This window comes from Ruditapes philippinarum, unplaced genomic scaffold (genome assembly GCF_026571515.1).
Source record: "Ruditapes philippinarum isolate M1 unplaced genomic scaffold, ASM2657151v2 ctg2484_1_1_1_1, whole genome shotgun sequence".
NCBI classification, from domain to species: domain Eukaryota; kingdom Metazoa; phylum Mollusca; class Bivalvia; order Venerida; family Veneridae; genus Ruditapes; species Ruditapes philippinarum.
This window is the reverse complement of record NW_026861383.1, coordinates 99788-125829: the sequence shown is the minus strand read 5'-3', so window position 1 is coordinate 125829 and position 26042 is coordinate 99788.

The following is a 26042-nucleotide window of genomic DNA, read 5'->3' as shown; positions in this document are numbered from 1 at the left end:
GTAATACTAAAAAAGGATTGGAGCACTTCACTAAATACCGTATTCAGTACATACCGGACAAGGTGCTGGGATGATTAACTGCAAAATCTCGCCAGTTTACCCAACGAAATGAACTTTAAGACGTCTAATTCATCTCTTCACCCCGATTTATATACGATATTGAATGAACAACGTCCAAATCGGCGGAAAAAATACGATATTTGTCTATTTTTGGGATCATGTTTTCTGCAAGCGCCTAGAGGTACTGCTCCAACACTGCATTGAGTTAAATCCATTTTTTTTAAAGTGAATTAGTCTACAGTGGGCACATTTTCCATAAGTATTTCAAATATAGATTGAAAATATAAAAATGTACCACTTGGATATTCTTAAAAGTAATTGCACAAATAAAAATGATGTTTAAGTTCTAAGCGATTTTGTATGTTTTTTTATTTGACTGATACTAAAATTTTCGTCTACGATATTTTATTATCTGCTATATGAATATATTTAATATCTCATTTATCTCACATTTGCCAACAGCATCTATATAAAATTTGTTTTTGTTTTGTTGTTATTTTTAATACTTAGTACCAACAAAGTAATGATTTATTGCCATTTCAGACTTATTCAAGCATCTCTTATTGGGAAACAAGAAAATGCGTTCTCGTTGTAAAAAAGTTATCGGTGAAGAAAATGACGAGGTTATTATTTAGTTGCCTATGCATTTAAATATGTTCCTAATGAATAAGGTTGTCATGAATATCGACTATATTTACACGACAACATCAATGTAGCCACCAAAGACATCATTAGCTCTAACGATATTGGTGTACACTAATTTAAAACCCTCATTTCGACAGGTCAAGACATATTAATGACTTTCTCTAGACATCTTCGTTGTAATATTGTTGTATGAATATAACTTCACAACCCTTGATCCGGACAAATATCTTAAAGTTAATCTTATAACGGGGAATAAATCTTAAATTAGACAAGGTAGAGTTCTTGGTCTCGCATACTGTACTTTCTACTTAAGTATTACGTTTAAAGATAATCGGTAAAGTACATTTGGAATACTGGTCCGGGCGAAATTTCGACGGAAGCACAATGTATGCACATTTTTACGGTTCGAGTGCATATAAAAGAAAAACGTTACGTTCAAATAGATTGTTGTCCTGACAAATTCAAGTAAATAAGCCTTTTTGTTATGTTTAACATACGAACCAAATTAAGTTTGTGTTTATCATCCTTAAATGTTGACGCTTGACAGTGTGTGCTTGGTAAGTTTATTAAGTAAATTGATAAATATGTCTTTGTTAAATAGAATCGACATTTAAAAATGCTTTGAAAACTATATCTTTCAGAGACAAACAACGTGTGTTTAGGTCATTATTTATATGAACATTTCACAATGTTTCATGTTCAAATTAAGAAACATAATAATTATTTGAAAAAACAAACTGAATTCTTTAAGGTATGATGCGTAGACAGAAGTACATTGTTGACTCATTTATTATAAGCGTATGCTATGTAACAGACGTTATAAAGAAAAATGAAATGATGTAAAAGATTAGAATAAGCAATGAAGGGGCGGTGGTAGCTTACTTGCCTAAGGCACGCCTATATTTTATCACATTGGACACGGTGTTAAATAATATCTATCTAGGACAGTTACTTTGAACGAGACTGTCAGAAGTCTTTAATATTTAGATATTCTCACTAGACTAGAAAGAGAAAGGCAAAGTCTAAGAGTATTAGATATGTATTATAGAGGAATAACTGTATATTTTATATATCATCTACCGTTTTTACATGTATAGTCTGATACCTTGAATAATCGTTTGAATTTAGAAACTGCTGGGTTGTTTTGTTTTGTTTTTTTGTTTTTTTTGCTGTTGTGAAGCTGATATCGATCAAATTGCAAATTGTAATGGTATGTTGTTATAGAAAGTCTTGTTCATTTTATTTGTCTCGCAAACATGTTAAATGTCAAAGTAATGCGTGTTGTAGGTAACAATTATTTTTCATTGTCTTAATATTATTATAAAAAAGACGAGTCAAAGACACATAAAACCCCAATATCGCACCTGTTCATAAAATTAAATGGTTCATTCTTTAATCTGAGATGAAACAAAATCAACCATGTATGAACTCAAATCATTTGTTGCTTTTATCAACTTGTATATATAGTGCTATCATGTTAGTACACTGAGAAAATATACGTCTGGTTCAGTAAATTATTAACTTTTATTGTTAATGGCAAATGAGGCCAAATAAAATGTGCCCTTTAATACGCTTGTAAATACATGTACTCATAAAAAAACAATTTAGTAAAAACGGGTACTAGGTTACTGCAATATATTGTATACGTTTCTAAAAAACTACTTCGTACCAAACGTTTCTAGCTTTATTACTCATTGTAATCGACAGTTTCAATTTCTTAGATGATGACGTTTTACTTTCATTAGTATTTTCCAGACTCCATGCTTTCAGTGATGTATAAACAATAACTCCTTTTCAGCAAAACAGACACTGTGCCATTTAAACCAGATATTTATTGTGAATTATTTTGGCCTTTAATGGTACTGGTTATCGTTAAAAAGATCGTATACTGTCTAAAATGATACAATATTTTTTTTAATTGTTTCTGGAATATCTGTTCAGAACCACATTATCGTCAGTAAATCAATTTTACATTGTTCATTAAAATACAGCGCCCTCTTTATTTCCTGAAATTATTTTACAAGTACAAAGAAAAGGTAAACAATTCGCGCGATAGAAACATGCCAATCTGTGAAATTTACATGTATAAACCCACAAAATGTATAAATTGTATGACATTGCTATTATCTTTTAAAGCCCAGTAGTTACGCTAGAGAAATTTTATTTAACACACATTTCAGAAAAAAAATTACAATTATGCAACTTCATTCAGCACATATTATTTAAATATGGACTTTTTATCATGTGAATATGATGTGATATGTACTAAAAAAATTAATTTTGACCGAGGCGATAGCCGAGGTCAATATTAATTGTTCAGTACATATCACCTCATATTTACCAGCTGAAAAGTCCAAATTTTTTATTATATAATTTATAAATATCTTTTATATAGCATATCAAATCTGTTACTGCGTACGTCGGAAATCGGAAATTTTAAATTTCAGCTTGTCTACTTTTTCCATAATTTGGCCCTGCCTTTTAAATGAGCGCATTGTCACGCTTATTCGTAATGTTCTTAAAATGTAAAGACGGTAACTAAAATAGACTAATTTGACTTTTATTTACGAGTCACCCAACGTTGTTTTATTTCCAGAAGAATAACAACGAACTTGGCGTGACGTCACGTCATAGTCTCGCGTCTTTCGGGTATTTCCAGAAAATCTATTTTTAGAAGAAAAACCGGTGAAAATACTCTTAAAATCTATTTTTAGGAAAAACAGTGAATATACTCTTATATTGACCTGTTATGCTTTACAAAAAGTTGATAGTGAGCCAATCAGGGAAAGGCATTTCAAAGCTATTTATAGATTATATAATAAACGGTTTTATATACTTTGAGCCAGTATTGAATATTTGCACCTTAGAATCTCCACAATGTAAGAAAACGAAATACGAGAATCATTTTGCAAGCAAAACCTTAAACAATAACTAAAATGAACATAACGTCTCTTATATTAGATTCAATACTTATACGCTTTAATCTTCTTTGGTATATCATCCAATAGTCATCCAATAGGCGATTACATAATGATTTATATCATTATTAGACAAACCAACGTCAATGTAGTCACTTGATACAATATTGGCAAGACATCATTAGCTCTAACATAATTGGTAAACTATAATTTATTGTCTTCATTTCGACAGATCCAGGCATGTGAATTACTTTCTCCAGACATCTTAACCGATGTATGGCTGTTTTCATTATATCTCTCTTGAATAGCAATATGTTAGAACTATAGACAATTCTTTGACCATCTTACTTTTGCAACTTAAGAATTTCAGCAGAATGCAAATGAATAAGGTTTCACTACTATAAACAATACTAATAAAATTACTCGATAAGGGTTCTTCTGAATATAATATTTATTTACTTTCTTGTTCATACATAATTGGCCATGTATATTTTTGTTCCAGTTATTCATAAATCTTTGAATTCAGATTGTAATTGTTTAAGTTTTCGATTTAATATTTCTCCATAGTCACCAGTGCTCGTAGATTTTAGTTTGTTGTATTTGCATTAAATCCATTGTAAACATTAACACATTTTTCAATTATTGCAGTCCTCTTCATTCTATGTAAGAATAATGAAAATAGTCAGACAGTGCATATTATAAAATTAACAATTTATCAACGTTTCTGGCTTTATTTCTATTATTTCTATTATTATATAAATCCAAGTATAAAAAAAAATATGAATAAATCTGATTTTGCATTCATTTGTGTATTTCAATTATCATTTAAATTTTGTTAAAGGTTTTCATGTTTGTTACAAAAATAGCACAGTGTATTGAATTGTATTTTGCAATTTGTCAATGAAATAAGTCGGTTATTATATAATTAAGAAATTTTAAGGAATATTTTTACCATTTTTTACTACTGATTTTCATGTATGATTCAATTATTTAAATTGACAATGATATCATAGCAAACAAAGAAACAATATAAATATTTCATATTCAATGTAACTGACGATTTGTGATTGTATTGTAAACACAACTTGTTCAATATTTCAATAATTATGATCATAAAATACTCCCTAAAATATATGTCAAGAAGAGAATGTTTTCTCCATAAATGATAGCAATAAAATTTTTACTACTTATTACGCATTACTAATGTTGCAAACTGTTTACCAAACATACTCCCTTCGATTCCTCACTTTATTAAGTGTTTATCTTATTGAGACAGTTATTAATAATTTTCAAGATCGTATAGTTACTATATAATCTGCAGATTCCACACTTTTCGCTGATTTTCTATAAAGCTACTACATGTACTTTATTAACTGTATTGCCTGAACATCATTAGCTCTAATGATGTAGGATTGCCATTTTTTATTAACATCATTTGGACAGACTCCGTCTGTTTGATTACTGCCTTGAGACTTTATGTCATGTTTAGGCTATGTCAGGAATACTTTATATGTGTATCTGACTAAACAATAAAATATAAAAATAACTAATAACGACAAATAAGATCTGGAACATTTGGCAACGGTAAACTTCGTGAACAGGTTATTATCCTAAGCATAAATTGCATTAAAACAGATTGGGTATAAAATATTAAATTATAAACAGATATATTGTTTTATAAATGCTTATATAAGTATTTTTTATTATAATTGATTACTATGCAGATGTTTTTGTGTGACCGGATTCGTCGACAGTTACCTATGAATATCTTTTTAATTATAACCTTTTTCAGACCACATAGAATTCAAAATTAAAGACGTTGTTTACATAAAGTTGTTTAAATTCACCACCAATAACATTAATTTATTGATTGTTACAGAAATTTTCCTACAACCGCCTCCGTGGTCGAGGGGTTAGAGTCGATGACTTCTAATTCAGTTATCTCTCTGGCGTGAGTTCGATCCCTGGGAGATGCTTTGGTAGTTTAGCGGGGAAGAAGGTAGTCTAGTACTGGTGTAACTCTCCAGGAACGATGGTTAGGACACTACCCGCCTATATGACTGAAATACTGTTGGAAAAGGCGTTAAATGAAACAAACAGAATTTTTCCGTGTCTCCCGTGCATTAAAGATTTCTCATGCGAAGTGGAACATTTAATTTAAAACAATTATGGCAAAAGACTTATGGAAAAAGTTGTATTGAATGTTACCTTTATGCACACTTTAAGCACACTATTTACTCTTGAAAAAGTTAGTATGTCCACATCATATTTAAGCACGAAGGCGGCTTTAGAAGAGAAGAATAATAAATGCTATTGAACATTGGATGAAAGTTTATGGACTAACGACTGAAATAATTCACTACATCTACGTTTCATACGTCAGAAATTAATGTTATTCATTATTCCGTTGGATAGACTTCTTCCTTTGTCATTTTCAAATTGTAAGTATCAATTATATTGCCCAAGTAAATAATACAAAGATGAACGTCGTTCTACAACAAAGACATTAGTTATATAAAAACATTATAATGTAAGAATTCCAATTTACCACGTGAATTTGGCTTTTTTATCATAAATAATGAAGATGCAGTCTGGTAAATGTTCTGTTCCAATAATGAATTACTTATAAGCACACTCCCTAAATGGAGTAAATCATTAATAAATTCTTTATTATTCTGGGAATAATATGTTTTGTAATTTTCGATAATTAGACTAGTAAGAGCGAATGTGTATTCAGGAGCGGGGTTAATGTTAGTCTCGAAATAGCATGAAGATGATAAGAGTTGAAACAAGATGTTTTCATGGTACACGACTGTTCAAATTCAAATTATCCCTAAGAAACGAAAGCACTTGCGATAGCTACTTATTTATGACACGATGCTATTTGCTTTGCTTGAACAATACAACCTTACAACTTTTTAATAAATTATAGTTTAGACATTAACATACATTTTGCAAAAGGTTTAATAAGTAAACTTAAAAAGTTCTGTCTATTGTTGTTGTTGTTGTTGGTGGTGGTGGTTTTTGTTGTTGTTTTTTGTTGTTGTTGGTGTTTGTCCGTCCATGAACAGGCGCAATTCAGCCGAGCTTGCAAAGTTTTTGGTAAGTTATACATCAGTTCTTTCAAAAGGCTTACAAAACAAATCAAACAAAAAACGCTAGAATTAAATTTGTTTCAATTTTTATTTTCAATTTAATTACTCTTATTTGAATCATTTGTTGATAAAATGTTTAGAAATGATGATTATTGATGAAACGTATGTTTAATATTTGCTAAATCAAAGTATAGAAAAATATTCAGGAACATTTACTTTCTGTTTGCTAATGAAACATGAAATAACTTCAAATTGAAAATGTTCTTGTGATGTGAAACACCGAAAAGCTTTCAATTTTATAAATGAAATTTCAAAGAGCGAGAACGTTCCAAAATTGTACAAATATTTTCATTATCATATAAAGAGAAAACAGAATCTAGATTTTCTTTTGGAAATATGGATAAATAATAAGGCATGAACGCAGACGCAAACGTCTTAGATGGTATCAAAGCGGGACAATGCCAACGAAAGACATAAAGGATAATGACATTGTCAATTTTACTCTTAATAAGTTACACTTGTTTCTTTTTTTGGGTTTATTTTCTGTACAAAGTTCACTGTACAATTAGTTGACAGTAGATTACAGTTTAGTTGACATCGGTAGGCTTTTAGTGAGACGTTAACTCGATTTTGTTAATTGCATTTATTTGTGAATGAATGTTATATTTCAATTCCACATGAGCTGTCATTGGTGTGTTTCTTGTAAGACGTGCACATTAAATTTCCGCTTGGGTTGTCATTCGTTTGTGTGTTTTGTTAAGAAAGTCACATTAAGAATTCCGCTTGAGTTGTTATTTATGTGTTTCCTGAGATATTTCAGAAAGAATACTCAACAATACGAAAGAAACAAAATAATAATGGTCTGATTATACTAAAAAAATACAAAATTGTTTCATTTCGACAATTTTAAGGGCTTTTATACCTAAATATGCGCGGGAAAAGTTTAATGTTTAAAGTTTATTGAAAGGGTTGCATCTGGATAATACCATTAAAATATTTTGTTATATTAGATATTTGATATTGCTTCACTCATAACGCCTTTGCTTTTATGGATTTCTTTCAATTAAGTGGCCCTTAAAATTAAAAATAAATCGTTTTTCTAAGAATAAATTGTAACTTTATTTCAGAAATTCCCTATATACTGGTTATAAAAATGCAAAATAAACATATTATGTACATGTTAATATATAATACGGCACATATCGAATTTATTTACCCGTCAGCTTACATTATGCTGTGAAATGTATTCAATACACTTGCCTTGTTTATTTGCTTCTTTCTGTTATATTTTTTCTTTGTTTTTGTTGTTGTGTGGTTTTGTAACTTCAAAAATAGTCTCATTTAATTCACCATGTCATTTTTTTTTCAATTCCGAGAAATGTTTTTTGATGACAAGAATTAAACATTTTGTTTTGCTTAATTTATTTTATAAAAGCGTCTACCGAGTAATTAATGAGCTATTGATCATCGAATCATGATTTATTCTGATGTCTTTGTCAATGATAATTGATTTATATGAATTGATATAAATTAAAATCGTTTATGAATATAGACGGAAGACAATTGTATTTGCAGAAAAAAAACTAACTTGTTGGTTAAACTCAATCATAGTTGTACAAGACTTATCAATTATGTTATACACTTTGTCTTAATTTGCATTCATTTGATATGTAGACAATATATCTTTTAAAGGCTGAAGTCTTTAATGTTTGTTGATTTTCAAATATACAAAAAGAACTCTCGGACAATTTATGTTAGATTAAAAACGTTGTTATTTGCCTCCTTCCTTAGTTTTCTTATAAAATGTTTGCTTACCAAATGTTTACAGAAGCAAAGGTTTTATAATAAAGCTTTGTTCTTAATGTTTCCAACAGATTTGAACTTAATTAATCTTATTCCATATGACAATCATATTGTTTAACGGCGCTTCTTGTAGGATTTGGTTAATTCATGAAAAGTGTGGACCTCTATTGTATTGGCTCATTTAGTGCACACAATTGTCTTAGCTTATTTGGAACCAAAGTCCGTATGAATTTGTACTACAAAGTGTCGAGACGTAAGGTTTCTTCTCCCTTTACGAAGCCGTGGATGTTCTAAGGTTAATGCTGATTACGCATTGAAAAAGCAATTACCGCCTTTATGATCACATCTTCTGATATTTCAGAACTCAAAATTTAATCATTTTTAACCATGTTTTAACATGTAATACTGGTAAAGCCGGTGTTAGGGAGTAAGCGATACCTTATACTTTCCAGTAATATCCATGAACAGGCTCAATCAAACGGAGCTTGGCATTAATATTCATTTTGGCGACCGTTAGGGATTGTGCTTTTCTGCTAATTTCTTCACCGTTCTTTTGTAAACTACACTCATCATTTTACTGGCTAGGAGAGGTTTTTATGTCACAAGTGTAAGGACATATTACAAATGGCAGAAAACCTCCGTAGATTCACATAAGTAAACGATTATAATGTGAAGATATAGAAGTACATCTTTAAAAATGAAAGTTCACGATTTACTTGCCTAATATTCCATATTTCACCAAAATCTTAATTAGTTCTTGTCCGTTTGTCATCAAGTAACTTTGATATGATGAATAGGTCTAATGACATAATCATTTCGTAGTCATATATTTCACAACAAAAACAATTGACTCTATGTTTTTATAATGTATTTTACACATATTAATTATTAGTTTTTAGATTTTTCACTCTAATGTTTTTAAATGGAATGTACTGATGGGATCCTTATTTGCCACAAGTAAAATATTTCCAGCACTAGACCTTATTTCATGAATGTATCAGCAAAAGAAAAGAAAAACTTGAGAAGTGCTTCTATATGTTTTCATGTCAAGAAATAAATAAAATCAAGGACTTTCTTAATTTTGTTAAGCAGAAATTTTTTCTCGTAGATGTCATTTTAAAATCAATTGGAAATAAAAACAGATTTTTTTGCTTGTGGAAAACGGCCTTTTCTTATCTGAGGACATTCACACTCCCGTTTGGTGCATACTTCGATAAATTCAGAAGAAACAAGAACATAAAATGCACACGATATTTTTGGAACTTATAATATGTCGATTTGCAGGCAGCTAAACCAGAATACTTTTGAACTAAGTTAGTTTGACTAATCGTGGTCGCGTTGTTTTAAGAAGTTGAATGAAGCTGATGATCAAATATTTAGATTGTCAAGGATTACTATACTAAGAGCATTGCTTGCTATTAATGCAATGAACTGCTTCATAATATTTCTTTACAAATTTTTTTTATCATTTTGGGTGCATTTTTTCAAAACTCCAATATAGGCACACACATTCCTTATTATCCTAAATCCAATTTGCGAACATAACTACAAAGCAAATCATATAACTTTGTTCGACAGCTAACTGTCCTTTACATGTCAGTTTATCATGTCAGAAGAAATTGTGCCCTAGCATTTATATAATAGACTACAATGTTCGGAGACAGAATAGATATTTTAACAATTTGAAAATAAATGGCAGAAAATTCTGCCAAATCAGAAAGGCTGACAAACATTTTTTGCTGACTTAATTAAAAATGAAATTTATATTAAAATAAAAATTAAATAGAAGCAAAAAAAAGTTTTTAAAAAAGGACCAAAACATACATTTTTTCTAATCCGATGTCATGGGAGCTTAGGGTGGCGACACATTTGATCGTTATTAAATATATACGGCAAAATAAGAGCAAACAAGAAGCATATTGTAGTTGGATCTTGGGAGATCCTTACGTGGAATATTCCATGTCTTTATTATGCCGTAAGGAAACTTGACACATAACATATTTGGTCAAACAGAAATATGGACCAAATATATGTAAGGATTGGTTTAGAAAAATAATTTAATATATCAAGATTAAAATACAGTGGTTTATTATTACCTTGGTTGAAACAATCACCTTGTCGCTGGCCAAGGCATATGACTATTGCGAAGTTGATTTCATAAATATAATTGTATTTCTTTGCCGCATTACACTTGTTTTGCGAAGGTTACATTTTAACTACCTTACAAGCAATATTATTGGTTATTAAGGCGAGGAACATATGGAGGTAAACTCAAAGGAATACGAGTTCGTCAATTTAATGCCTAGCATTTTTTTTGGCGATTATTTAAATAGAAAACGCAAGTATATATTTACTTGCAGAGATGTGAACACTTTATTACTAGAGATCAAGTTTAAAAAGAAAACCCCCCCGGAAAGGGTATAAAAGGGGTAATGCCTCGGCAAAACACACAAGATCTTGGTGGCGCGTAATAAAAAACTTTTCTGTCATGCATTAGTTCAGGTAGAATAGAAATTAAGCCACAAACATGCTTTAAAAGATCACATGAATAATTCGAGTGTGCAGAGATGGGGGCGGCAGTAATTTGGTAATCTTAGGTCACGCGATTACGTACAGCCTTTCTAAGACGCATTAAATAGGAGGAAATATTTTTAAAAAATGCTTAGTAGCCTTATCAAAAAAAATGAAAACTTTCCGACTTACTAAGATTAAGGTATATCGGTCAATAAAACAGTCATGTTTTATATTTTGGGTTATAGTAGCATGCATGAAACCGTCAGAATATATTATTGTAATAATTGAATTCAAATTCCTGTCAGTTAACATTATTCTGAGTAATGTTGCAGTAACAATTGAATTCAACACACTCGTTATTTGTTGATTCTTTTTTTTTCTGTGAAGCCATTTGCAAAACAAAGAGTCTACTTCTATTGACCATGTCATTTTTATTGATATATTGAGTAATATTTTGTATACAAGAACTAACAATTCTATATTGTCTGATTTACTTTGGCAATTATATTTGATAAATGCCTCTACCGAGTAATGGGCTATTATTAATAAATGGAATCAAGATTCATTCTAATGACTGGCAATATCAACAATCATATAAATTGATATAAATGAACATTGTTTATAAATAATCGAAAGACAATTGTGTTTGTAAAATATTTTGTTGACTGGAATCAATTATACTTATTTCTAGGGTTCCGGCACACTAATGACCTATTCTATTTACTTCGGGGTTATAGGCACTTTGGTGGTAATTTCGCCATTATAGTGAGGAGAGGCGGAAAATTTAACATGGTATCCCGGTGGCAACCATCAGGTTTCACTGTTAACGTCCTAATATAAGGTTTTATATTTAAACAGCGTATTTATTTTGACACTGTGCGTTTCTCAAAAGTATTAACTTTTATTCATCATTTGTGCATTTTAAACTGTGGTTGCAATGATCATTGATAATAAATCAGTTACATTTAGAATTAAACCAATCACATTTGTAAATGCAATTTCCGGCACATTTTATGTCGGTTATTCTGGCATATTCTTTTAATAGTATTCTTTGTTAGTTTTGCAACAAATAAAATTTCAAAAAGTTGCACAAATCTTTATTTGACAGTTCTATTAGATTTCAAATTACAACTTGTCAAGCCTGGTCACGTCTTATTATGTTATTCTCCTTGTAAGCTTGTCTCTAATGTTTATGTGAGATCTTTTTCTACGAGATTGTGGAGAAGCAAAATCTTAAATATCTTGGAGGTTTTTTTTGGTTTTTTTTCCTTTCTTTATTTTTTTACTTTTGAAAACATCACAGGTAACTATTGAGTGAAAACGGATTATAAAGGTTTATATGTATGTAATGTCTCAAATTCACTTTACTTGGAATAAGTAAATTATTTGTCGAAAGTCTTTTTTCCTGAAACGAAACAAAAACATAACAAATTACCAAAAGCTTAGTAAACTGTTTATAACAACAAACATAAGTTTTTTTCATGTATTTACAAAAATAAATGTTACATTTAAAATGCTTGTAAGAGGCGTGTTTCAATGTTAAACATTAATAAATAAAGGTATTTATTTCTTTTTGGAAGATTTTTCTCGTAGATGTCATTTAAATCAATTAAAAAATAATAAAAACAGAATATCTTGCAGAAATGCTCTATTATCTATAACATTTACAGTTCGTTAAAACATATTTTTAAAAGTCATACAAATGCAAATAAGAATTCCCATTTGGAGCGTACTTCGGTACTCGTGAGAAACAAGACATACTAGAAAATGATTGAATTGCTGGAATCTGTAATAAGTCAATTTGCAAGCAGTTAAACCAACCAAGAAATTTTTATTGAGTTAGTTTGTCTAACCTTGATCGCTTGGTTAGAAGTGAAAGGACCTGATATTAAAAATACAACATTCTTCTTATTATTCTCGGTATCATGCATGTATATAAAATGCATCTGAAATAATAAATGACATTATACTTTGAAACAAATTCATTTGAAAACAAATTTCTAATCATTATTGTCATTGACACTATGATTATAAATGGTTAATTTACAGTGATGATAAGCTATTATTCTATATAGCTAGCATGATAAGCAGTTATTTTAAAACACGTTTCTGTGTTTCACTCTAAACTGTCAGAACCATTCTATATAAGCACAATACAATTCAGTCTAACAGGAATGACATTTATAATTTTCGAAGTAGTTTGGATATTGATGTGCTCTAAACCACAACTTCTGGATTAGGAATCTGATGCTCTACCCTTACAGTAAATTTATCTCTACTAATACTTTGATAGTCGTCTTAAATATGATAAGATCACAATCATAGTGATAAGGAAGGAGGAAATTATATGACCAATGATAATATCTTTTACTTCCGATGTAATCAGAATGTATTTTACTCTTTTAGTACAAATGCGATAAAACGCAACTACGTTGTAAATTTAGAAGACAAATCATAGTACATTAACCCAGCGAAAAGAAATAATGTGTGCGTGAAATAAAAAAATAAACTAAAACGAAACTTTCAAAATGACAGATATTATTTCTAAATAATTCAAGGACTTCATTTTTTTTATTTTCTTAGTATCTATTTTGTTTAGCTGACTTTACTTCATTGACGATTTAAATCAACAAAGTTTATATTTTGGATCTATCAAAAAATAATCTCTCAAATAAACTCTGCCTTATTTAAATTATACGCTTTCAAGTATGAATATAAACAACTGTTTTATATTTGATAGATTTAAAGTTCATAAAACTATTTCAGATAACGTTACATGAAATTGCTTTGCATAATCAGCATTTTATTTGTCCTGTCAGGATTGATGTACATAAATCCTTAAACTTAAACTTAACCTAAACTTCGGATTTAAGGGTGAGCATCATAAAATATAAATTTGATAAAAATCATTACGCCTTTTAATGAGTAAACGTCTTCACCAGACTCAACGTATATTTAATTTTCAAGGGTAATTAAGGGAAATTTTATTTAAATATATTATTGATACATGTGTAATATGTGTCAAACAAGAAAATTGTTTCAAATATATGATATGCAAAGTGTAAATTATCTCCTAGTTAATTTAAAATTATTTAAATCTTGATGTTCAATTGTTTATAAATAATCCTCTTATTGTATATTCTTGTACTTCCATGTATATTTTAATATTTTATAGATTTATTTACTCTATTAAAATATAAACAAAAAACAAAGATTCAACAAGGCAAAGGCACGTTTCGGATAGGACGCATTCAGTGCCCCTATTCGTCTTACTATCACGCAAGCCCACCACAGCAAGGCACCAAGAAGGCACTAACCTGGAGTGGACATTAGGGCGGCGAAAGGAGAAGAGGGACACGTAAATGTGTGAAATAATAAAACCTAAAACGGGCCAATACGGGAATTAAAGAGACAAGGGCTGAAAAGGTGAAAAAGGGGGTTAAAAATGGGAGAAAGGGGGAGAAAAAATTGTTACCGTTACCCACAATTTAACAAAGTAGACATCACAAAACATGCAACATTCAAAACGAGTAACAATACAGACATTTGAAGCTCGTGGAGGAATCTCATGAGGGGTACCTGGTCCTTTTGAGGAACGGGTTCAGTGATAGTTACACCCACCTTTATTGGTTGATGTTTTTAGATTCTTCAAGTATTGTTGAAAGTCCTTACCTATTTCACTCTTTAAAGAGGGCCCAATTATGCTCTCCCTATATTTTAACACTGAAAACTGTAAATAAAAATTAACCGCCCGCAAGTGAAAATTCTAAAGAATGGCTCATAGGTTACACTTAGAAAATTAATATATAACAAAAGACATCAGAACAACTGACCTATAAAATGATCATTGTGAACTATGTACAAAAAGGTACAGCTTTAATGGACCATTACAACACAACGTCAGTAGAATCGAATGCCTTTAAGGAAGGCAAAGCAACAAGATAATCACCTACAAGGGCCAGACGAAGCAAGACAGATGACAAACATTAAGACAATTCAGACCCAAAAGGCTTTAAAGCACTGTCCATCATAGAGTGTCACACTTAGTCCGCCAGATGTAATTAAAAACGAGAAGCGTAGGGTTGAACACCAAGCACGTGGTATGCCTTAAAATAATTGGGTCATAACATCTTTTAATAAACCGTTTGATAATATAAGTGAAGACAGCAGACAAATTATTATGACCCGTGATCCTACGAAGTTTGTAAACCACATCCCTATAGAAATCAGGCTTGCTAATACCTAGTCGTAAAAGAGTTCTTACATTAAAATCAAATTTTAAATTCAAATCTGTATTAAGATAGCAAAACTAAGTAAAATATTTACGCAATTAATGCTAGCGATAGCCTTGTTTAAGATACTTGTTCATATGAAATAAATTCCGTTAATTAAAATCATCAACACAACTGCGCGACCTAGCAAGTCTAATTATGGGGTACATCTCAATCTAAATGTGGATAGTTAACAATAATAAAATCAAAATCATCTCTTTTATCGTAGATTTTAGTTACAGTATAATGTCTGAAGAGTTAGTCTTATTCAATTTAAGTTCGCTTGGATAAATATTATAGACAACTCGCAAAATACATCGTGTCATTCCGTAGTAAATCATGCGTCATATTCAAAATCATGAAAAAAGACTCGGACTCCGATTTAAATAGCAAAATTTCAATTTTAGGTAACCTTTATGAATACCTGTTACAAATTTTATATCCATGACTTGGTTCCTTTTTTAAAATGATGGCTTGCAATATAACAGCATGACAGTTTTGCATAGACAATTTAAACTTCATTTTCCATCAAGAAGCGTTTTCAAAAAGGATCACGAAAGATAAAAATAGACGCTAGAAATTACTAAAATTTCAAAGAGTACAAATTCAAAGCTTGTTTCTTACTTGAGGAAGAACTCGCATGTTTATATGGACTGTTTCGTGAACAGTCTCAAAATTATAGATTGACAACATTTGCTAATATGATATAATACAAATACTGTTTTACAGATGTTTTTACCTCAAATGTTTTTATTATTTCAACAATCTTTATGCTACTTTGGCTATGGAAAAGGTATCAAATTAAATACCATTAAACGAAAAAGGAAAAAAAACATTAAGATGTTTTGGTATTAATTTAGCAGGTTTAGTAAAGAAACAGTTAGATCTTTACTTTATTACTTCATTCTGTATCACTCTCCTGTTGAAATTGAACTATTTGTATTAAATATCAAATTTAAGTATTTCCATTTGCCTAAGTGCGCATGAATGAATGATTTTTATTTAGTCAATTGAAAATGCTTGAAAATTAAAATAAAAAAACGAGTCATCATAATTATTCAACCTACATAAAAATCCGATTTATTTCAGACAATTTATTGTCGGAGAGGCATATAATCTTTTCCGTCCTTTCCATTTCAATGAACACATTGAATGCTTTATTGGAAGTTTATAACATAAATTAATAACGAAGTGGAGTTTTGATGTAAAAATATGGCTTGTTTGTTATAACATATGTATGATTATGATGCAGGACAGTTAGGACACACAAAAAAAATAATCTCAAAGAAACATCCTGAATGTCTGGTGTTTAAAATTTTATTTATTGGATTTTATTTCCTGTATGAACGTAATGATAAATGAAGGCAAATATATCTCTTTTTGAGCAGAGTAATAACTGCTAGTTCAAAATAATATTACAATTAGAATTTTAATTAGAATACATTGATATAATGATTGTCATTGTTAATTATACATGCGCCTTATTATAATGAGAAAGTAAACAACATTATTATTATTAAAATCATTTTCTTTCTGTTTTATTAATAATGTTATTCATTATTTTGGAGTGTATGTTGTTTTATGCAAAGTACTATCTTTGCTTATGCTGACAAAATTATCAATGCAATATGTAACAAATTTGATATATAGGGCTTATTGTTTCAAACATCCTAAAAGATAGTGACCGGATGTATCAATTAACCGAGTAGCAAGCTGACCTTTAAGGAATTCCCGGCCGGTGATTTTCGCTCTATTAGTTCATAAATTTGTATTTATCAGTTTTAATTTGAAGGTTATAATTCTGGATTACCACTGATTTTCTTGATGAATTTATATTACGTGCTTCAACTTTAAACAATTAACACTATTCGTAACGCTCAAATGATGCCCAAATATAATAGGTTTAGCCTTATCTCCTTTTTTCAGCAAATCTTCATTCTGCTGTTGTCTACATTTCTGTATTAACATCTTCGACACAACTTAACAAACTCCCTGGACAGCTGGTGAGGTAGTACATCATTAAATTTCTACTCCACAATACAAATGATTGTTCCTGGAGAATACAACTCCAAAAACCAACACTGTGGTTATAAAGTGCCATCATATAACACACACAAAAACTACAAGACACATGCAATAAATACACTTTAAATTATGACCAAATCTAACTAGAGATGACTTAAATTGGGCCATTTCATAATTTTAAAGAACTACTTTCTAGGACTTACAATGGGTTCGGTCTTCTAATTCCGTACCTGGGTTGAGACCTAAATGAATCCAAAATTTAAGTTAAGCCAAACTTTATACTCATTTCCTAGTAATTTAGTGTTATATTACAAATACAGTCATATAGGTTTTGACATGTCTCTAACAAATTACATTAATGCGGTACAATTTCTTAAATATGAACCTTCATGCGAAAAGTCAGGCTCGGCCAATAGAGATTTACGCAAAAATTTATATTTACAAATTCTGTTCATATCTTTTGATTCTGTAAATGGATTTTCTTTGAATAAAGTTTAATGTTACCACGGCTAATGTCATACAGTTACTTTTATGAAAGAATAAGACCTTATTGCTGAAAAATTGTGATAATGAAACTCAAATTTCTTTAAATGGAGAGCATGAAATTTTGGGTTTAAATTACATTATAAACACAATTAAATGTGCTTTTTTCACTAACTTTTTCCTTCAATATTGTAATAAAACTTACTGATTATGATTTTTACCTATATATACCATGGTAAATAAAGTAAAGAACCAACATACACACCCTACATTTTGTTTGCTTAAGATATCAATAAAGACAAACAGAGGTAATCTTAAGGTTAGCAAAGAGGTTACCATATCACCATGGGCTATGTCTTCTGAACAAAGTAAGATTAGCCAACTCTCACACAAATAAGGCTTTCAAAAAGATGATCACATACCTTCTCCTTACTTTAAATCATTGAGAAGTCTTAAATATAGTCCAGAATTAGAATATCGAAATTTTCTCCTGAAAATACATCAAAATATAACTACCCCAAATATTGCCCGAGCATTGGGAGGCGCTACCGTCAATAGCTGAACGTTTCAAACTAGACATAAGTTATTACCTTTCTCAATGTGTCCTGACAAAGCTGCTGCCAAACGGAGCTGAAGGAGTCCTTCCATAGATCTTTACCAGGATAAGGTAAGGTCATATACTCAAACCCAGGCTTTGGTAACTGCATGGTCTGAAAAAAATATGCAACACTAGTACATGCCTAAGAAAATTATAAGGGGCATTTATGCTCTGTAATTCTAATATCTGAAAAAGAAAGAAAATAATGTCTTAATTAATAAATGGCTTAGATTTGCTAATTCACACAGGAGAAACTTATATAAATACAATTGTGTGCTGAAAAAATGCAATGCCTGCATGAAACATAGCAGTTTAGACATTATATAACCTAACCTAATTTAAACTGCTGTAGCAGCTACAACAACAAACAACTTTAGAAACAATTCATATACAATCTGTGTTAATTCTAAAATGAGCCAATTATCCATAAAATACCACTTGTTTAATGACTAGAAATCTTTTATGTTGTAATATATAACTAGCAAATACATTCTGCAACACAGCAAAACATCAAGTTTCTCACTACACTGAAAATGCCTATATATTTCCAAAATATAATTCCCCTAAGTTTTGACATCGAATTTGTGGCCATGTATCAAGGTTGTTATTCTCTCTTTCATTAGGACTATACCAGGTACACATATTGAAATATTTTTACGAGTATATACATGATTACTACAATTGCATCTTAATCTTATGTGAACCATCAAAACATATATGTGTGGTTCATATGAGCAATAAGGCTACATTGTTGTGTCTAGTTCGAATCCAAATAGGCTGGTGAATTTCTTGGGGCCCATAGAGAATATCGGAGAGAATGAGCTTATTTGCAATTTTTCATTTTTTCTTTACACAATAGTAATTTTCAATCTGGAACCACACACTCCATGACGTCTATCAGTGCAATAATTTAATCTATAATGGTAAGAGTGCATTTCCACTCTAAAAGGATATATCATTTTCTATTTAAATCTATATTTATAGATAAGCCCTAGATTTATAGTATATTGCTTAAACACAGGGTGCAAAAATAAAATTTATCAATTTATAAACTGCTTTTTTTACAAAATTTAAATTTCATTTTTTTTTAATTCTAAATTTATTTTTTTACAGTTTTAATTCAATAAAATGTGGTTTATCTTTCATGCAAAAGCTCTGTACCCTTCTCCCTGCTTACTGACACAGTAGCAGACATCTACATTTGAAGGGGAGATAACAACAACAACATATGTCCCAATTTAAAATGTCAAATTTTAAAAATTTGAAATAAAATTTAAAATTTTCAAACCTGTCAGTAATCCTTTATTTTCCTGACTTCTATTCATAAACACAACACTGATGCAAAGTTTCATCCAGATCCATCAACCAGTTCCCATTTTTGACATTTCTTATCTTGGACTCGGCCCGGTGAATTTTCGTACTATTAGTTCTATAGTAAATCAGTCAAATTTGAGGTTTAATTCTGGATTCCAATGTTCTTGATGAATTATATACTGTCTTCAACTTTAAACATTAACACTATCTAAGTCAAATGATGCCCAAAATATAATAGGTTAGCCATCTACTTTTTTCAGAAAATCTTCATTCTGTTGTAACACTGTTTAAATTCACCACTTAAAAAACTCCTGACAGCTGGTGGGTAGTACATCTTTAATCCTTCCACCAAAAAATGAGTTCCTGGAGAATACACAAAAAACAACTTTTAAAGTCATCATATAACACACAAAAACTACACACATGCAATAAATACACTTTAATTATGACCAATCTAACTAGAGATGACTTAAATTGGGCCATTTCATAATTTTAAAGAACTACTTTCTAGACTACAATGGGTTCGGTCTAATTCCGTACCGGGTTGAGACCTTAAAGGAGTGATACTAAAAAAGGATTGGAGCACTTAACTAAATACTGTATTCAGTATATACCGGACAAGGTGCTGGGATGATTAACTGCAAAATCTCGCCAGTTTACCAAACGAAATGAACTTTAAGACGTCTATTTCATCTCTTCACCCCGATTTATATACGATATTGAATGAACAACGTCCAAATCGGCGGAAAAATACGATATTTGTCTATTTTTGGGATCATGTTTTCTGCAAGCGCCTAGAGGTACTGCTCCAACACTGCATTGAGTTAAATCCATTTTTCTAAGTGAATTAGTCTACAGCAGTGGGCACATTTTCCAAAAGTATTTCAAATTTAGATTGAAAATATAAAAATGTACCACTTGGATATACTTAAAAGTAATTGCACAAATAGAAATGATGTTTAAGTTCTAAGCGAATTTGTATGTTTTTTTATTTGACTGATACTAAAATTTTCGTCTACGATATTTTATTATCTGCTATATGAATATATGTAATATCTCATGTATCTCACATTTGCCAACAGCATCTATATAAATTTAAAAAAATTGTTTTGTTGTTATTTTTAATACTAAAGTCTTAGTACCAACAAAGTAATGATTTATTGTCATTTCAGACTTATTCAAGCTTCTCTTATTTGCGAAACAAGGAAATGCGTTCTCGTTGTAAAAAAGAAATCGGTGAAGAAAATGACGAGGTTATTATTAAGTTGCCTATGCATTTAAATATGTTCCTAATGAATAAGGTTGTCATGAATATCGACTATATTTACACGACAACATCAATGTAGCCACTAAAGACATCATTAGCTCTAACGATATTGGTGTACACTAATTTAAAGCCCTCATTTCGACAGGTCAAGACATATGAATGACTTTCTCTAGACATCTTGACCGCTGTAATGTTGTTGTATGAATATAACTTCACAACCCTTGATCCGGACAAATATCTTAAAGTTAATCTTATAACGGGGAATAAATCTTAAATTAGACAAGGTAGAGTTCTTGGTCTCGCATACTGTACTTTCTACTAAAGTATTACGTTTAAAGATAATCGGTAAAGTACATTTGGAATACTGGTCCGGACGAAATTTGGACGGAAGCACAATTTATGCACATTTTTACGGTTCGAGTGCATATAAAAGAGAAACGTTACGTTCAAATAGTTTTTATGTAAATATTTTTAATTGATAAGATTGTTGTCCTGACAAATTCAAGTAAATAAGCCTTTTTGTTATATTTAACATACGAACCATATAATTAAGTTTGTGTTTATCATCCTTAAATGTTGACGTTTGACAGTGTGTGCTTGGTAAGTTTATTAAGTAAATTGATAGATATGTCTTTGTTTTATAGAATCGACATTTAAAAATGCTTTGAAAACTAAATCTTTCAGAGACAAACAACGTGTGTTTAGGTCATTATTTATATGAACATTTCACAATGTTTCATGTTCAAATTCAGAAACATAATAATTATTTGAAAAAAAAAAGACTTAATTCTTTAATGTTAATTAAGTTAGTTCCTTATTCCTTATTCCTTTTTCGAATAAGGAATAAGGAATCAGTTCCTTATTCCTTTTTCGAATAAGGAATAGGGAACTAGTTCCTGATTCCTTATTCAAATCTAAATAAGGAACAGCAGAATTAGTATTTATTTAAAATAAAATTTATACCTCATTCAAATCATTGGATAAAGAATCTGCATAAATTATTTTGAAAAAAAAATCGAATAAGGAATAGGAAACCAGTTCCTTATTCCTTATTCAACTCCGAATCAGGAACAGAAGTAAAATACGTAAAGAAAAGACACCAGTTGCAATTGTTTTTGATAAATCTGCATTAGAATTGCAAGGATCAATCATAAAAATCATGAAATAAAGCATCTGCATAAAACTATTTTTGAAAAAAATGTTAAAGTCGAATAAGGAATAGGGAACCAGTTCCCTATTCCTTATTCAACTCCAAATAAGGAACAGAAGAAAATACGTAAAGAAGGACACCAGTTGCAGTTATTTTTGATAAATATGCATAAGAATTGCAAGAATCAATCATTAGAATCATGAAATAAAGCATCTACATAATTTTTTTGGACAAAAATGTTAAAGTCGAATAAGGAATAGGGAACCAGTTCCTTATTCCTTATTCAACTCCGAATATGGAACAGAAGAAAATACGTAAAGAAAGACACCACTTGCAGTTATTTTCATTAAAATCATGAAATAAACCATCTACATATTTTTTTAAAAAAAATTGTTAAACTCGAATAAGGAATAGGGAACCAGTTCCTTATTCCTTATTCAACTCCGAATAAGGAACAGAAGAAAATATGTAAAGAAAGACAGCAGTTGCAGTTATTTTTGATCAATCTGCATAAGGATGGCAAGGATCAATCATTAAAATCATGAAATAAAGCATCTACATATTTTTTTTTTTAAAAATGTTAAAGTCGAATAAGGAATAGGGAATTCCTTATTCCTTATTCAACTCCGAATAAGGAACAGAAGTAATTACGTAAAGAAAGACACCAGTTGCAGTTATTTTTGATAAATCTGCATTAGAATTGCAAGGATGAATCATAAAAATCATGAAATAAAGCATTAGCATAAAAGTATTTTGGAAAAAAAATGTTCAGGTTCATTCGACTCGAATAAGGAACAGAAGTAATTACGTAAAGAAAAACAGCAGTTGCAATTATTTTTGATAAATCTGCATTAGAATTGCAAGGATCAATCATTAAAACCATGAAATAAAACATCTACATAATTTTTTTTGAAAAAAAATGTTAAAGTCGAATAAGGAATAGGGAACCAGTTCCTTATTCCTTATTCAACTCCAAATAAGGAACAGAAGGAAATACGTAAAGAAACACACCAGTTGCAGTTATTTTTGTATAAATCTGCATTAGAATTGAAAGGATCAATAAAAATAATCATGAAATAAAGCATCTGCATAAAAGTATTTTGTAAAAAAAAATGTTCAGGTTCATTCGATTCCGAATAAGGAACAGTAGTAATTACGTAAAGAAAGACAGCAGTTGCAATTTTTAGTGATAAATCTGCATTAGAATTCCAAGGATCAATCATTAAAACCATGAAATAAAGCATCTACATATTTTTTTCCAAAAAAATGTTTAAGTCGAATGAGGAATAGGGAACCAGTTATTATTCCTTATTCAACTCCGAATAAGGAACAGAAGAAAATATGGAAAAAAAGACAGCAGTTGCAGTTATTTTTGATCAATCTGCATAAGAATGGCAAGGATCAATCATTAAAATCATGAAATAAAGCATCTACATAATTTTTTTAAAAAAATGTTAAAGTCGAATAAGGAATAGGGAACCAGTTCCTTATTCCTTATTCAACTCCGAATAAGGAACAGAAGTAATTACGTAATGAAAGACAGCAGTTGCAATTATGTTTGATAAATCTGCATTAGAATTCCAAGGATCAATCATTAAAACCATGAAATAAAGCATCTACATAATTTTTTTTGAAAAAAATGTTAAAGTCGAATAAGGAATAGGGAACCAGTTCCTTATTCCTTATTCAACTCCGAATAAGGAACAGAAGGAAATACGTAAAGAAAGACACCAGTTGCAGTTATTTTTGATAAATCTGCATTAGAATTGCAAGGATCAATCATAAAAATCATGAAATAAAGCATCTGCATAAAAATATTTTGGAAAAAAAAATGTTCAGGTTCATTCGACTCCGAATAAGGAACAGAAGTAATTACGTAAAGAAAGACAGCAGTTGCAGTTATTTTTGATAAATCTGCATAAGAATTGCAAGAATCAATCATTAAAATCATGAAATAAAGCATCTACATAATTTTTTTGAAAAAAATGTTAAAGTCGAATAAGGAATAGGGAACCAGTTCCTTATTCCTTATTTAACTCCGAATAAGGAACAGAAGGAAATACGTAAAGAAAGACCCCAGTTGTAGTTATTTTTGATAAATATGCATAAGAATTGCAAGAATCAATCATAAAAATCATGAAATAAAGCATCTACATATTTTTTTTTTTTTGAAAAAAATGTTAAAGTCGAATAAGGAATAGGGAACCAGTTCTTTATTCCTTATTCAACTCCGAATAAGGAACAGAAGGAATTACGTAAAGAAAGACACCAGTTGCAGTTATTTTTGATAAATCTGCATTTGAATTGCAAGGATCAATCATAAAAATCATGAAATAAAGCATCTGCATAAAAATATCTTGGAAAAAAATGTTCAGGTTCATTCGACTCCGAATAAGGAACAGAAGTTATTACGTAAAGAAAGACAGCAGTTGCAATTATTATTGATAAAGCTGCATTAGAATTGCAAGCATCAATCATTATAATCATTTCATAAAGTATCTGCATAAAAAATATTTTGAAATAAATGTCAAATTCAAATATAGGAATAGGGAACCAGTTCCGTATTCCTTATTCAACTCAAATAAAGACCAGAAGAATATGCCCTAGGAAAGAAACCGGTTGCAATTATTTCTGAGAAATCTGCATTAGACTTGCCATGATCAATCATACAATTTGGAATCTTATTCGTTACGTTCACCATTTAGCACATAAGAGCAACAATGGTGGCGTGTAAGCAAACGTCATTTTCTTGATAGCAATTTTAGTTAGTTAAACGGATGTAAAAATGTGTAGTTTTGGATAAATTTTTCATGTTATTACTGTCACAAACGTGTTCCTATAAATCGTATTATAACGACTTTATAACAACTGTAGATCGATCAACGTCATTATCCTTGTCTATTTCTAATTTCATAAACTTTTTCAGAAAACAAAATTAATCATTTCAATAGATCAAAAACACAAATCAGGAAATTTTAATAACACGCCCCTAAATGCCCTGGTCATTTCCAAGTTACAAACTTGGACAACAAAGTTCTAATACAGCTTTTTGTTTAAACTTTGCAGAAAGAAGTACTCGTTGTTTTAACCATATAGAATATGCATGTATGCTGACAAACTTATTCCTTATTTCTTACTTGACTTGACCATTTTTTCATTATGTTAACACGCGCCTGCTCTATTATGCAATGATTTAAGTTATGTAATTATGCAATTCTTATGCAGATTTATCATAAATTATTGAAAATAGTGTCTCTATTTGCGTATTGTCTTCTTTTCCTTATTCGGAGTTGGAAAAGGAACAAGGAACTGGTTCCCTATTCCTTATTCGACTTTAACATTTTTTTCAAAAAAAAATTATGTACATGCTTTATTTCATGATTTCAATGATTGATCCTTGCATTTCTTATGCATATTTATCAAAAATAACTGCAACTAGTGTCTTTCTTTACATATTTCCTTCTGTTCCTTATTCGGAGTTGAATAAGGAATAAGGAACTGGTTCCCTATTCCTTATTCGACTTTAACATTTGTTTCAAACAAAAATTATATAGATGCTTTATTTCATGATTTTAATGATTGGTCCTTGCAATTCTTATGCAGATTTATCGAAAAAAATTGCAACTGGTGTCTTTCTTTACGTAATTACTTCTGTTCCTTATTCGGAGTCGAATGAACCTGAACATTTTTTTTCTCAAAATATTTTTATGCTCAAGCTTTATTTCATGATTTTTATGATTGACCCTTGCAATTCCCATGCAGATTTATCAAAGATAACTGCAACTGGGTCTTTCTTTACGCATTTTTTTTTGTTCCTTATTCGGAGTTGAATAAGGAATAAGGAACTGGTTCCCTATTCCTTATTCGACTTTAACATTTTTTTCAAAAAAAAAAATATG